This window comes from Oryzias latipes, chromosome 19 (genome assembly GCF_053564925.1).
Source record: "Oryzias latipes strain Hd-rR chromosome 19, Olatipes_Hd-rR_3.1".
Classification (NCBI taxonomy): Eukaryota; Metazoa; Chordata; class Actinopteri; order Beloniformes; family Adrianichthyidae; genus Oryzias; species Oryzias latipes.
The window spans coordinates 4726930-4741710 of NC_136255.1; positions in this window are offsets into that span (position 1 = coordinate 4726930).

A 14781-nucleotide genomic window follows, 5' to 3' on the forward strand; every position below is an offset into this window, starting at 1 on the left:
ATCTGGGTGATCTCAAACACGCTTATTGTGCGTCTTGGCTGCACTTATTTGGTGTCACCAAGATGAATTTCCATCCCCTAATATTTACAGACATTTAAGTATTGTTTGAAACTGTGAAATGACCGAAAGGTTACTACGGTAATCACTTTGTTACTAAAAACTTTTTTTTATTCTAAATTTATGGTATTTTGTTTACTATTTGTACTGTCATGACAGCGATGCTGCTGTCAGTTTACCTTCTTGTTGCATCTTCAAAAGTGCAGAATAAAATCTGACACTGAATGTGAAACAGCGCATTGTAATTTCTGCATCTATTATTAAAGTATTTATTAGTAATACAGTGGAAATTAGTAGATTTGGTTAGCATGTTGATTTACGGTATGCGCCCCTAAATTTTCTGGTTGTGCCCCTAAAATTTTCAGTTGGGGGCCACAGTGCTCCTAGTGAAAAAAGTTAGTCTGGAGCCCTGAATGACACTTCACACCCCGGCTCAGACCTGTTACACCTGCTGCCCTCCGGGAGGCGCTACAGAGGCATCAGAAGCAAAACGAACAGACTAAAAAACAGCTTCTTTCCAAAGGCAATAACCATCCTCAATTCCAAAATGCACAGATAAAAATCCATATTCCTGTCTACTTACTCTTTCCACAGTGTCAACACTCTACCTCACTGCTACCTCTTGCACTTCTGACATGTTTACAGACGATTTTAGTACGCATTTTGCACACTAATTGCAGCACTCTTCATTACAGTTTTATATTTGCACACTTATATATAATGTTTGTTTGTGTGATATTGTATTATGATGTTCCTTCCTTGCTATTCTTGCACTGATGGCGATTCAATGTCAATAATGATAATATTGTCTTCAATGACAATAAAGCAAATCTATCTATCTAATCTATCTAAACTGAAGGACTGCGTGAGGCCGGACCACAGACTGAGAAGGATTATCTTGTTGGGGTTTTGCTTGACATCAGCAAGCCTCTCCTCTAGAAAACACTTGGGGAACAAAAGAAATTCATAACTCCAAACATTTCTGAGAGAGGCCACAGGTCAGCACAGACGGAAAGCTAACTTGGAAGAGGAAAAGCAAAAAGGCAAACCAAATTAGTCTGGTTTATTCCAGGAAGGAAAAAAACAGAGAGAACTGCATTTTAGTAATGATGGACTGTACAAGATAATCTATATGTGAGATGTGTTGTTTAATCCTCAGCACTTTGTGTCTCTTTCTGATGCAATGCATTAAAATTCCAAATACACAACAATTTTATTTTTACATGAAGAATTTTTCTGCAACATAGTGGTCTCTTCACAGGTACACTGTCTGTGCTGGACTGCAACATCTCTCCAGGTCTTGGACATGACTTTCTGACCACAGAGGTCAACATCTTCCTCATCCTTGTGCATGAAAGTCATGGACTTCAGGGGTCTGCACCCTGAGGCTCCGGAGCCACGTGTGGCTCTTTAACCCTTCCATTGTGGCTCTCTGGTAAAAAAAAAACAAAAGATCAAGTTTTAAGGTTGGAAAGTTACATGTAAGTTGTTAGCAAAATAAAAAGTTTGAGGTTTAGTGTGCTGGATAGAGAGAAAATGTTCATGCATCAACGGTAGAGCTTGACACGCTTGACATGTTTCTGCTTGTATGTTTGTGAGTTGATCTGTATTTGTGGGTCTGTAAAGACATGTGTGAAGGTTTGTTAAGCCAATAGGCACGTTTATTGTGTTTGTGGATGTGTTTGCTGTGGACAGGGTCAGCACTTTTGGTTCACATCTATGTGGAAGTCATACTGAGAAATCTCCAGCAACTTGTTTCCTCTTTTGTTTGTAACTGCTCTCCTTATGTTTCCATAATCATCCACCAACTACTTTTATCCCTTTTCTGTTTGTTTAGCCATTCCACCCCCCCCCCCCACACACCAACCCCACTCTCCATAACAAAGAAAAACTATTTATTATTGCTAAAAATATTGCTGCCGATGATAATAAATGAAGATCCACTCTGGAGTCACAGAGCTGGCCCAACCTTCTAGATTCCCTAAACATCAGTTGAACTTAATTTAGTTTCATTATGAGTCACAGTTGGCTTAAAATATTTTGTTGAATGAAAATGTCTTAACTGAACTGTTTGCACATGTGCCAAATCACAGTTTCACTTTTGAAATCAATAAGTTGGTCACACTTTCACAACTGTCAGTCTGCATGTCTAGACATGTGAATTTGTACACCTTGTAAGGATTCTGTGGTTTTGTTCTTGGTCATGTTTTTGGTTTTCATTTTTTCAGTCACTCCAGGGGGTATTCCAGGAAGCATGTTTGAACTATACCCTGACTTTAAGCCTGAACTCTGGCTGAAATCCGCCTGAACTTGCTTACTCTGGATAAGTCGGTTCATTTGAAGATGATTTAGTGGATGAAGAAGCTCAGATAAAACTCTTTCCACCATGAGAGGGTGATAAGACCACGTATGGATGTTGGAAAAATAAACTTTTTTACTTTGATCTAACTTAATTATTTGCTTCAGTTAAGATAAATCATTTTGTGTTTAGTCAGCTTAAAAATAACACGTAGTTTTCAGATAGTTATTTTACTTTCATTCAAATGAATTCAATTAATTAGATGTAACTATGGTGCTGCTGTTAGATCGGCAAGGGATTGTGGGATACCATTCCCTTTGCCTGTCTGGACGGATTTGGGTTTAAGTGTGGGTTTTTGACCAAATGTGTTTAGTTGTTTAGCTGTTTTACTGTGTTTTGCCGAGTAATTTTGTCCTACTATGCTTACGTTTCTGCACCATGAGTGAGAGTGAAGTAGAGGATGATGAGTTTTTATAGCACCCCTACCTTCAACCACTGTAACATCAGTGACAGAAAATTCTTTAACGAATATATGCTCTCCGTGCATTTTTCCCACGTCCTTTTTATTGTTATAATAATGAGAATATCTGCCGGCTCAAACTTAGACATATGAGAGTTTAAGAAATATAATTAATTAAGATAAAAAAAATATTAATTGAATTGGAGTAACATGACATTTAGTTAGATAAATACCAATTATTGAGTTTTATAGACGTAAGAAATTAGGTTGAATAAATTTAACTCAATTATTTGTTACCAATAGAAGTAATTCATTTAAGTTGGCAAAATTGGATAAGTTATATATATATATATGCGTCACAAGGAAAATGGAAACAAGATCAGAAATTCGTGCGTTTACTTTCTCTGTTCTTCTACTGCAAGCAGAAACTCTTTTTGCTGATGCAGCCGTGTTACTTTTTTGATGGACGTATAATCTTCATACGCCATCATTAAAACTTCAGTCTCCGTCTCACTGAAGTATAGCGCTCTTTTTTTCTCCACGCGTTTCCATGGTTACTCCAGAAATCGGCGATCCATTGAGAATGTCTTTATGTACACGCTGTGCACGTGCATTAACCCAGGGTTACCAAGTCGAGCGTAATTACGCCAACTCATATCCGGTCTTTTGGAACTGACATACCCAGAGTAAGCAAGTTCAGGCGGATTTCAGCCAGAGTTCAGGCTTAAAGTCAGGGTAGTTTAAACATGCATCCTGGAATACCCCCCCGAGGCCTGTTGCACAAAAGTAGAATTAAGACATCCGGGATAAATGACTGAGCTGAGCTCAATGAAGCCAAAACATGTGCGTCCAGGCTTAATTGGTTGCACAAAGACCAAGCCAGGATGAGCAGACACGGATTCATCAAGCCAGGTGAAACCAATCCTGGATAGGTGCGCGCTCACGGCTCACTCCAATAGACTCCGCCACAGATCACAGATTAACTGATACAACTAGAGCTGCGTACTTTTCCCCGTCGGAAGCACAAATCCTCATGGAGGCATACGAGGAGGTAAAAGATATAATTAAGAAGAAAGGCAACACCGCCACAGTGATAAAGTACACTCAAAAAGGATTTAAATTAAATTACCAGCCAATTAAGTTTATGATAATGTAACTTGTCATTTCAACCAGAAAGTTTTATGTTTGTTAATCTTACGTGAATGAATCATGTCGATTGTACATAAAACTAATCCATTTAAAAGTTACTAATTTCAATCCTGTTGATCCAACATGATACCATTAAATTGGATACATTAGTAATCGCAAGGAATTGTGGGATTCCATTTTCTTTGTCTATCTGGGCAGATTGGGGTCTAAGTGTGAGTTCTTGTCCATGGGTTTTATTGGCTAGCTGTTTTACTCTGTTTTAACTAGTGATTTAAACTGATATGTTTATTTTTTTTCTGCACCATGAGTTAGAGTGTGGGAGAGGATGATGACCAACCCCCTTGTGCGGTAAAATGTTAAGGCAACAAACTTAAGTCAGAATTTGCATTACTTGAGTTCGTGTCTTGTGATGTGGGACTTTACTGCGTTATTCAGGTCTTTGATGTGAAAATTAAAAGACCCATTGGTTGAAACTTTGGAAAACAATATCAATGTCAGACATATAAATAAAATTAAAGCAAAAATTTAAGTTATATCAAAATAAATTGTGTTGGGTAGTCATACAAATTTAAGTTGAGTAAACTTAATTTAATGAGGTGTGACCAATTGAAGTGATTCAATTAAGTTGGATCAACTTTTATCTTTTGAGAGTGAGCAACAATATTAATTTAAAGTTGGGTCCAACTGCAGTATTTAGATTGAAACAACTTAAATTTAATAGTTTGAACCTAAGTACATTAAGTAGGACCAATATGTTTAATTTTTTTCAAGTAACGCTATCTAATCATGTGGAAATCATTTCCATAATTTTTTTATGTTCATTCAAAGTGAACGTTTTTTGAGTGTAGTTTACCTGCTTTGTTTTGTCCTTATTCAATAAAGGAACATAATGTTACACATCGTGTTTTTATATTCATATGGAATGTGTATTTGTTTATATGACAGAGTTCTAGGGCCCCACTGAGGAAAAAGGTAAAGTCATAAATTTATGAGACTGGTTCTTTCTGCAGAAAAGCAAAATATTCTTTTAACAGTTTTGATAGTTATGACAATGTGATACTTCATATTCTGGCACATCAGCATGTCTTCGTTTATGAAACCATACTGAAGTACAATTTCACGAAATGCCCCACATCTGTCATTTTAACAACTGTTCTCCTTTAAAACAACTGGTTACAATATTATGACTTGTCTTTTTTTCCCCTCTGTGGCCCTAATATTCTATCATTTTACATATAGCCTTATAGTCTATGGGAAACTGTAAATTATCTAATGATAGCAACATCATCTAAAACTCATTATTCATCCAAAATGATTGAAATTAATGATCACAAACGTGGGCGGGCAGGCGGGCAGGCGGGCAAGAGGTCTGAGAGCGTGGAGCAAAAGGCAGGCTTGCAGACAGACTGAAAGCACAAAAGCACAAAGCATGAGTAAGCTGGGAATCAGGCAGAAGACTTGACGTTCCAGCAGTGAGTGGAGCTGCATGGCAGTAATATATACTCAGGTGAACAGGTGGAGTGAATCAGAAGTGACGAGCAGCAGCTGGGGGGCGGGGAGGCTGCTGTCATGACACCCGTTCTCAACCCTATTTTGACCAAAACAGGCAAGGGGGATTGAGGACGGATAGAGGACGGCAGCTTCTCTATGAACTTGGAAGTTGAACACAAACCACTGCTTGACTTGGACTTGGATTTTAAAGGGCTACTGGAAAGCACAATGCTGATCATTATAGTGTAATAAACCTACTGTGTCTCTATCCAACTGGTATTTTCCAAGATTGATTTTCATCAATTCATTTAATTTTGAAACAATTTTAGAGTGGGATAATCGATGTAATTCAACTAACAACTTGAATCAGATCAAACTACAATCAGACAGATGAATTTGGTTGGATAAATCAATTTATTGATCAACCATTACACGCCTAATCTGCATATACTTTTAATAAAAAATATTTGTTAAAGAAACTTGTTATGATAAACAAAAATCTCCTTTCTCCCGTGGTTGGAACCATGCTCGTTAGGTACAAAGGGGTCCAAAGTGCGTTAAGAAAATATCCCCCACACCATGACCCCCCCACCAACAGCCTTGACCGTTGATTCAAGGCAGGATAATCCATGTTTTCATGTTGTTCACACCAAATTCTGCCCCCACCATCTGAGTGTTGCAGCAGAAATGGAGACTCATCAGACCAGAAAACCTTTTTTCCAATCTTCATTGTCCAGTTTTGGTGAGTCTGTGTGAATTGTAGCCTCAGTTTCCTCTTCTTAGTTAACAGGAGTGGTACCCAGTGTGGTCTTCTGCTGCTGTAGTCCATCTGCCTCCAGGTTGGACGTGTTGTGCGTTCAGAGATGCTCTTCTGCAGACCTCGGTTGGAACCAGTGGTTCTTTGAGTTTCTGTTGTCTTTCTATCAACTGGAACCAGTCTGGCCATTCTCCTCTGACCTCTGCCATCAACAAGGCATTTCCACCCACAGAACTGCCGCTCACTGGATATTTTTTTTCCTCTACCAGTTTCTGTAAATGCTAGAGATGGTTGTGGGTGAAAATCCCAGTAGATCAGCCATTTCTGAAATACTCAGACCAACAACCATGCCATGTTGAAAGTCACTTCAATCATCTTTCTTCTCCATTTCTGATGCTCAGTTTGAACTGCAGCAGATCATCTTGACCATGTCTACACGCCTAAATGCATCGAGTTGCTGCTAATTAGAAATTTGCGTGAACGAGCAGTCAGACAGGTGTGCTAAATAAAGTGGCTGGTGAGCGTACGAGACAAATTAATTTCTTTTTTTTTTTTTTTTTCTTGTCCTGTCCAACAGCTGTGCAAACAGATGAGAGCTGAAGGCCTCTTGTGTTGGACATATTTTACTTTAACAACAGGGGTTATGAATCTTCAGACAAAACAGGGGTATGTGAATAAACCCCTTTTGTAATCGAGGCCATACTTTATTCATTTTAATCAGATTTGAAACTCTTTTGTGTTGGACCGGACGGAAAAGGAAAGGGGGGAAGGAGAGAGAGGGATATTAGAGAGGGGGGGGGGGTAGGAGGGTGATTAAAAAGGGGGGGGGGTGTAAAAACATGAAGCAGCGTAAAGCAGCAAGTTTTTGGATGGTTATACTGATTACATTTAGGTTTAGAAGTAATACAAGTTTTGAGGGCGGGGCCTGTCCACACACACACTCAAATGTTATAAACACACCTGTTGGCTCAAAAAATTTCCACATGTCAACATGTACACAGTACAAATAATGTTCACACACGCATACTTATGCCTTCAAACCAACTAGTGTGAAATATTTCATTCAATCAAGCAAACTGTTTATGTAGAGGTGAGCTAACACCTGTGCTCGAGTGAGTCTTTATCTTCTTCTAAAATGGATGATGGAATGTGAAAGGAAGGAGGGAGAGTGCCCAGAAACCCCACATCAAGACCCCCGCCGCAGTGGTAGCGGCAGCCAGAACCCCCCCCAACACCCCCACGGCAGCAGACAGAGAACAACTCCCCATCCGCCACCCAGGCCAGGGTCAGCAGGACAGTCACGAGGCTCCCAGAGACAGAGAGCAGGGAGGCATGGGGGGAAAGAGAGCGCAGCCCTGGCACAACGAGGAGAGCAGCCCCCCTGCTGCGCCAGGAGGGCCCAACGCAAGGCCCCGCCCGAGAGGAGCGCCCACAACCCCAGACAAGCACCTCATCACCACCCAGGAGTTCTGGGCATCCCTCCGTCCCAACCCCAGGTACGAGCCAGGACCCCCCAAAAGAGACCCGCTGCGCGCTCCAGGCAGCCACCCACCCGGCCGACGGTTGGTCTAGGAAGGAGCAAGGCAGGGGCCAGGTGCCCCCGCCCAGGAGGAGGGCACCCAGGAGAGAAGGGGAACCACAAGAGGTGTTGTAAACATGGCCCGACGAGGCTCACCACAGATGGAAATTTGGCGAGGCCCGGCACCCAGGGGCCAGGACCAGAACCCACACCACAGGGACACGGACACCCCCTCGGCTCAGGTGTGATGTGATCCCCGGCTTCTGGCCTTACAAGAAAGCTCAGGGGTCCCTCTCCCTGTGTGGAGAGAGCACTGCTGGGCCAAGGAAACCAGCACCCAGGGATGGGGTAGGGGACAGATGGTCCGAGGTCCCACCTTCCTTGCGTAATGCGTGTGTTTTTGTGAGGGTGTGTGTGTTGGAGTGTGAAACAAATGGATTTCTTAAAACGAGAGGTAGCAGCTGGGTTCCCTTTGCTGCACAGTAGGTGTCACTGTTTAGCTGCTCATAACTCTGGAGGGACCCCCTCCGAAATGAACATAGGATAAAACAAGCAAGTCTGATATTCAATGACACGAGATGACCTGCTGAAAACTCGGAGCACCTACAAGGGTTTTGGTCTGAAAGTATCATTGCAGAGGAAAATGCTTTTCCCTGCAAACATTTTAATGTAATTGTAACTGGTGTTATATTCATGAGAATAACCCGTCATTTAATGTGAAAAATGAGTATAGTATGTTTTCGTAGCAGATTTTTCATTGAGATTCTGTGTTCTGGCTGCATTATAGTGTCTTAAAGTCATTGTGTAAAAATGAACCATCAGTGGGAGCTTAGAAGACCTTAAGGTTTTTCCATTTACTGTTCGGTTTTTTGTGTTCAGTGATTCCGATCAACAAGCTGTGGAAAGCAAATACCACCATGCGATAAAAGACAAACGGACATGGAGGTAAGGCACGCTGATGCACAGCAGAAACGCCTTGGAAGAGGAGCTGTTGTCCTCTGACAGCTGAGCAGGTCTGCGTCTTCTCTGAGCGAGGCTGGAAACCTGGAATGTTATCTCCTGCCATTATGTAATGGGAAAAGGCCGTCATCGGATCTGTAGCCCTTCTGGGCGAAAGAATGCTGAGCTCCGCCCATCTTCCAGAGGCGGTGGCCCCTGGGAGCAGACGTGTCCAGTGTCACGTCTGTGGGGCTGTGCTCGGGGACAGAGCGAGGTTAGCAAGAGTGATGGGGAGAGAGGAGGACGTGGAGTTTTTCTGTCTCTAAGTGGAATACACTCATGGCCAAATCTGGACAGGATTGGAGATCTGGACTTCTGGATCTCGGCCCAGAGCTCAGAGAAAATTAATGGTGTTTATGTTTTGGGGAATTCACTACCAAGGAATTCTAAAGGCGAGCGGGATGAGAAATGATTTCTATGAATATTAGTCAAATGAATCCGTGTGGTGTTGAATGGAGAACAAACACGGATGTGTCGATATGAAGAAACGTTTTCCACTTCTGCTCTGATCCGGTAACATCTGAACACCTGCACTGGTTAGTTTGGTTTGTGCCGGAGCTGCTGGTTCAGGAGCCACACCTGAATATAAGAGACTGAGGGGTTTGGGGAATAAACATGTTGAAGACCCACTCCGATGAAAGTTGTGTTTTTAACATGTCCTTGTGGCATTTTTCTGACGATGGCGGACATAGATAAAGAAAATGAAGCTTAAAATTGATTTTCTGAGGATTTGTTCATTCTATGTTGGATGGGCCACAAGCTTCCTGCTCCGCTCTGTTCTGATGCATCCACCTACAGACAAATAGATCCATGAAGGTCTTTGTTTTCCTCGTCTGAGCTGGAATCTGGATCTAAAGTGTACACCATTTTTGTTGTATCACCAATGTTAGGTTGGGGGTGTGAGAGGCTGTGGGAGAGCACATAGACAGAAAGATGATGGGAAGTGAGGGTGGGCTTACTCTGCACCTACAGTCCTGCTCACAACTCAGAGGTAAATTTCTAATAAACTCCTGCCGCTCTGCAGAAACTAGAAAACGACAGAGGTTTCCATGATTTTGGCTAAAAAGGGCATGGTCATAGTGAAAAGACCACTGGGAACACTTTGAAAATAGATCAAAAGATGATTAGAGTGGGATTTTCAGGTAATATTATCCTAGACAACTTTAAAAGTGGAATATCTTGACATGCTGGTTACTGTGTAAGACAGGGTTTTGCACCGAGGACCTCATGCCTGTTTGTTTCCCAGCGTACCCTGTTCTAGTGTGTTCTAATTGGCTGGACACACCAGATCCAGGTAATCAGCTGTACGTAAGGCGACGTTTTCTGAAAATCAAGGCCTCATGACCTGGACATCCCGTCTCCTGAAAAGGCATCAGGCCCCCAGGGACAATCCTGAGTGGGAGTGGACCTCTGGAATTATCACCTGTGACTGGATTTTGCACAACGAAAAGAAAACTGCAGTGGGATGGGGTAACTGACCAAAAAAAATACTAACAGGACAAGGACAAAGTAAAGTCAGAGTTTATGGAACACCCACCCACCTGCCAGTCAGAAAACACGCCCCTAAAAAGCTCAAATCCGAGAACGTAAATAAGCAAAATGACAGACTCTTTAACAGAAAATGAAGTGACAAAAAAAACAGACTGAGTATAAGTTTGGTTTCTGGTGGTGTAAAATCAGACGAATCTGAAAATGTTTAATCTTTTTTACACCTTGAATGTGTTAATATTTCAGTTTTTTTCTTACTTCATTTATGTCTAATAACTTGTGTGTTTGTAAATATGAATTCTCATTTTAATTTTGCACATAATATTAGGCCATTATGTGTTAATAACTAATAAAAAAACGACAACAATTAGCCTTAATAAATCGATACACTCAGAAACCTGATTCCTCTAGGATTTTTTCAGCAGGTTAAGGAAAATGCTTCCAGAAAGCTCCGGAGATCAGTTTCTGGACATGGTTCCTCAACACAAAAGCCTCCGTTCTGTGTCGTTGGTTCTTCTCCATCACAGATAGAGACTTCCTTGACAGAATTTGGATAAAGAAACGATAAAAACTTTTAAACTGTGTGGAAAGGCTGCTCAAGGGCACACTTCAGGACAAAATATTATTTTTTTTTGCTCTAAGATTATCCATCCATTTATTCTCTAAACTCACTTCATCCCCTTTGAGGCCATGTGGTTTTGTCTTGCTGTGAGGCAAGAGGGCTAACCACTACACCCCTGGTGCAGCTAAGTGCATGTGTATTAAACTATATGTGTGAATGTATTATTGAGAACAGATGGAGGCTAAAACCACAAAAGTTCAGGTTTTGAAAAGATAAAAAAGAGGAAAAAGCTACTTTTTAAAAGTCACGTGTCATTTTTACAATTCACATCAAGAAAACAGGAAAATCTTTAAACCGCCTATTAGTTTTTTACTTAAAATGTTTCTAGGTTTAAAGATTTTCACTTGTAATAAGCCAGAGCTGATGAAAGAACATTCAAGGTGTAATTTCTAGCAAGTTTTCAATTAAATTTGGCAGAATTCTTGGTTAGATTTACAGATGTTGCAGTAAAAATATAGTTTGTTCAAAAGCTTGATGGGTGGGGGAGTGCAGATTGATGCTTGGGGTTCATTTAGCTTATGAATCTCTTCCTGCTCCTCATTGAACTTGAAATATAAGACATAATTATTAGTATTAAAGCCTCCGACCAAATCTAGCCACAGGGGTTGCAAGCCAGTAACTTCTGTGCCGGTCCCAAGCCCGGATAAATAGAGAGGGTTGCGTCAGGAAGGGCATCCGGCGTAAAAAATTGCCAAAATAACCATGCGAATCATCCACAACACTTTAGACATACCGGATCGGTCGAGGCCCGGGTTAACAACGACCGCCACCGATGCTGTTAACCTACAGGGTGTCGGTGGAAATTTGACTACTGTTGGTGGAAGAAAGAGGGGAGGCAGAAGGGTCCGTGGCCAGAGAGAGAAGGGAAAAGGCAGGAACATAGGTTTGAGAATAGGGACTCTTAACGTTGGCACAATGACAGGGAAAGGCAGAGAGCTGGCAGACATGATGGAGAGAAGGAAGGTAGATGTACTGTGTGTGCAGGAGACAAGGTGGAAGGGCAGCAAGGCACGTAGTATTGGAGGAGGATACAAACTGTTCTATCATGGTGTTGATAGGAAGAGAAACGGGGTAGGAGTGATTCTGAAGGGGGAGTTTGTAAACAGCGTTCTAGAGGTGAAAAGAGTCTCAGACAGGATGATGAGCCTAAAGTTAGAAATTGAAGGGGTGATGGTGAATGTAGTCAGTGGGTATGCGCCACAGGTTGGCTGTGAGTTAGAAGTGAAGGAGAGATTCTGGAGTGAGTTGGATGAGGTCATAGAGAGTTTTCCCAGAGGAGAGAGAGTTGTTATTGGAGCAGACTTTAATGGGCATGTTGGTGAGGGCAACAGAGGTGATGAGGAGGTGATGGGCAGGTTTGGTGTGAAGGAAAGGAATCTGGAGGGACAGATGGTGGTGGACTTTGCGAAGAGGATGGAAATGGCTGTAGTCAACACTTACTTCCAGAAGAGAGAGGAACATAGAGTGACATACAGAAGTGGAGGTAGGAGTACTCAGGTGGACTACATCCTATGTAGACGAGGTCATTTGAGAGAGGTTAATGACTGCAAAGTGGTGGTAGGAGAGAGTGTAGCCAGACAGCACCGCATGGTGGTGTGTAAGATGACTCTGGAGGTCAGGAAGAAGAAGAGAGGGAAAACAGAAAAGAAGACCAAGTGGTGGAAGCTACAGAATGAAGAAACTTGTGAGGAATTTAGGCAGAAGTTGAGGCAGGTCCTGGGTGGTCAGGATGAGCTTCCAGAGGACTGGGAAACTACAGCAGAGATTATCAGGGAAACAGGTAGGAAGGTGCTAGGTGTGTCATCTGGAAAGAGGAAAGACGGTAAAGAGACTTGGTGGTGGAATGAGGAAGTACAGGAATGCGTCCAGAGGAAGAGGTTGGCTAAAAGGAAGTGGGATGTAGAAAGGACTGAGGAAGGTAGACAGGAGTACAAGGAAGCGCAGCGTAAAGTGAAGAGAGAGGTGGCAAAGGCCAAACAGAAAGCTTACGATGAGCTTTATGACAGGTTAGACACAAAGGAAGGAGAAAAGGACTTGTACAGGCTAGCCAGACAGAGAGACAGAGATGGGAAGGACGTGCAACAGATAAGGGTGATTAAGGACAGAGATGGAAAGGTGCTAACAACCCAAGAGAGTGTACAGAAAAGATGGAAGGAGTATTTTGAGGAGCTGATGAACGTGGAAAATGACAGGGAAAGAAGGGAGGAAGATGTGGTTGTTGTGGAGCAGGAAGTAGCAGAGATTGGAAAGGATGAGGTTAGGAAGGCTCTGAAAAGGATGAAGAGCGGAAAGGCCGTTGGTCCTGATGACCTACCTGTGGAGGTATGGAAGTGCTTAGGAGAGACAGCAGTGGAATTTCTAACAAGGTTGTTCAATAGGATTTTAGAGAGTGAGAAGATGCCTGAGGAATGGAGGAGAAGCGTTCTGGTCCCAATCTTTAAGAACAAGGGTGACACGCAGAACTGCAGCAACTATAGAGGAATAAAGTTGATGAGCCACACAATGAAGCTGTGGGAAAGAGTAGTGGAAGCCAGGCTTAGGAAGAAGGTGGAGATTTGTGAGCAGCAGTATGGTTTCATGCCCCGTAAGAGCACCACTGATGCCATTTTTGCTTTGAGAATGTTGATGGAAAAGTACAGAGAAGGTCAGAAGGAGCTGCATTGTGTGTTCGTAGATTTAGAGAAGGCGTATGACAGGGTGCCGAGGGAGGAGCTGTGGTACTGTATGAGGTCGTCTGGAGTGGCAGAGAAGTATGTCAGAGTAGTTCAGGACATGTATGAGAGAAGTATGACGGTGGTGAGATGTGCTGTAGGTCAGACAGAGGAGTTCAAGGTGGAGGTGGGACTACACCAAGGATCAGCTTTGAGTCCTTTTTTGTTTGCTATGCTGATGGACAGGCTGACAGACGAGGTAAGACAGGAATCTCCCTGGACAATGATGTTTGCGGATGACATTGTAATTTGCAGTGAGAGTAGAGAGCAGGTGGAGGAACAGCTAGAGAGGTGGAGGTTTGCTCTGGAAAGAAGAGGTATGAAGGTCAGTCGTAGTAAGACAGAATACATGTGTCTGAACGAGAGGGATCAAGGTAGAAGCGTTAGGTTACAGGGGACTGAGGTGAAGAAGGTGCAGGAGTTTAAGTACTTGGGGTCAACAGTTCAGTGTGATGGGGAGTGTGGAAAAGAGGTGAAGAGGCGAGTGCAGGCAGGTTGGAGCGGTTGGAGGAAAGTGTCAGGAGTGTTGTGTGACAGAAGAGTGCCAGCAAGACTCAAAGGAAAGGTGTACAAGACAGTGGTGAGACCAGCTCTGCTCTATGGGTTAGAGACGGTAGCAGTGAGACAGAGACAAGAGGCTGAGATGGAGGTAGCGGAGATGAAGATGTTGAGGTTCTCCTTAGGAGTGACCAGGTTAGACAGGATAAGGAACGAGTACATCAGAGGGACGGCTCATGTTGCCTGTGTCAGCGACAAAGTCAGAGAAGCCAGACTGAGATGGTTTGGACATGTTCAGAGGAGGGATAGTGGATATATTGGTAGAAGGATGTTGGAGATGGAGCTGCCTGGCAGGAGGGCAAGAGGACGGCCAAAGAGGAGATACATGGATGTCTTAACAGAGGACATGAAGTTGGCTAATGTTAGGGTAGAAGATGTCCATGATAGAGTGAGGTGGAAAAGGATGATTCGCTGTGGCGACCCCTGATGGGAAAAGCCGAAAGAGAAAGAAGATTAAAGCCTCCGACCAGCTACATCCTTACAATTTGTTTGTTCGGGCCGTGTTTGACAGCCTCGTCTCGCTGCTTCCCGGCCCGCTGAGTGTTGCTATCATCTGCCTGAACTCAGGGAACAAACAAACCAGAGCAGCATTTCTGCGCTGACGGGGTGAGCCAAGCAAACGTCGAGTGTGTCTCCACACACACGTACACACAGCTGCCAGAAGCCGTGCA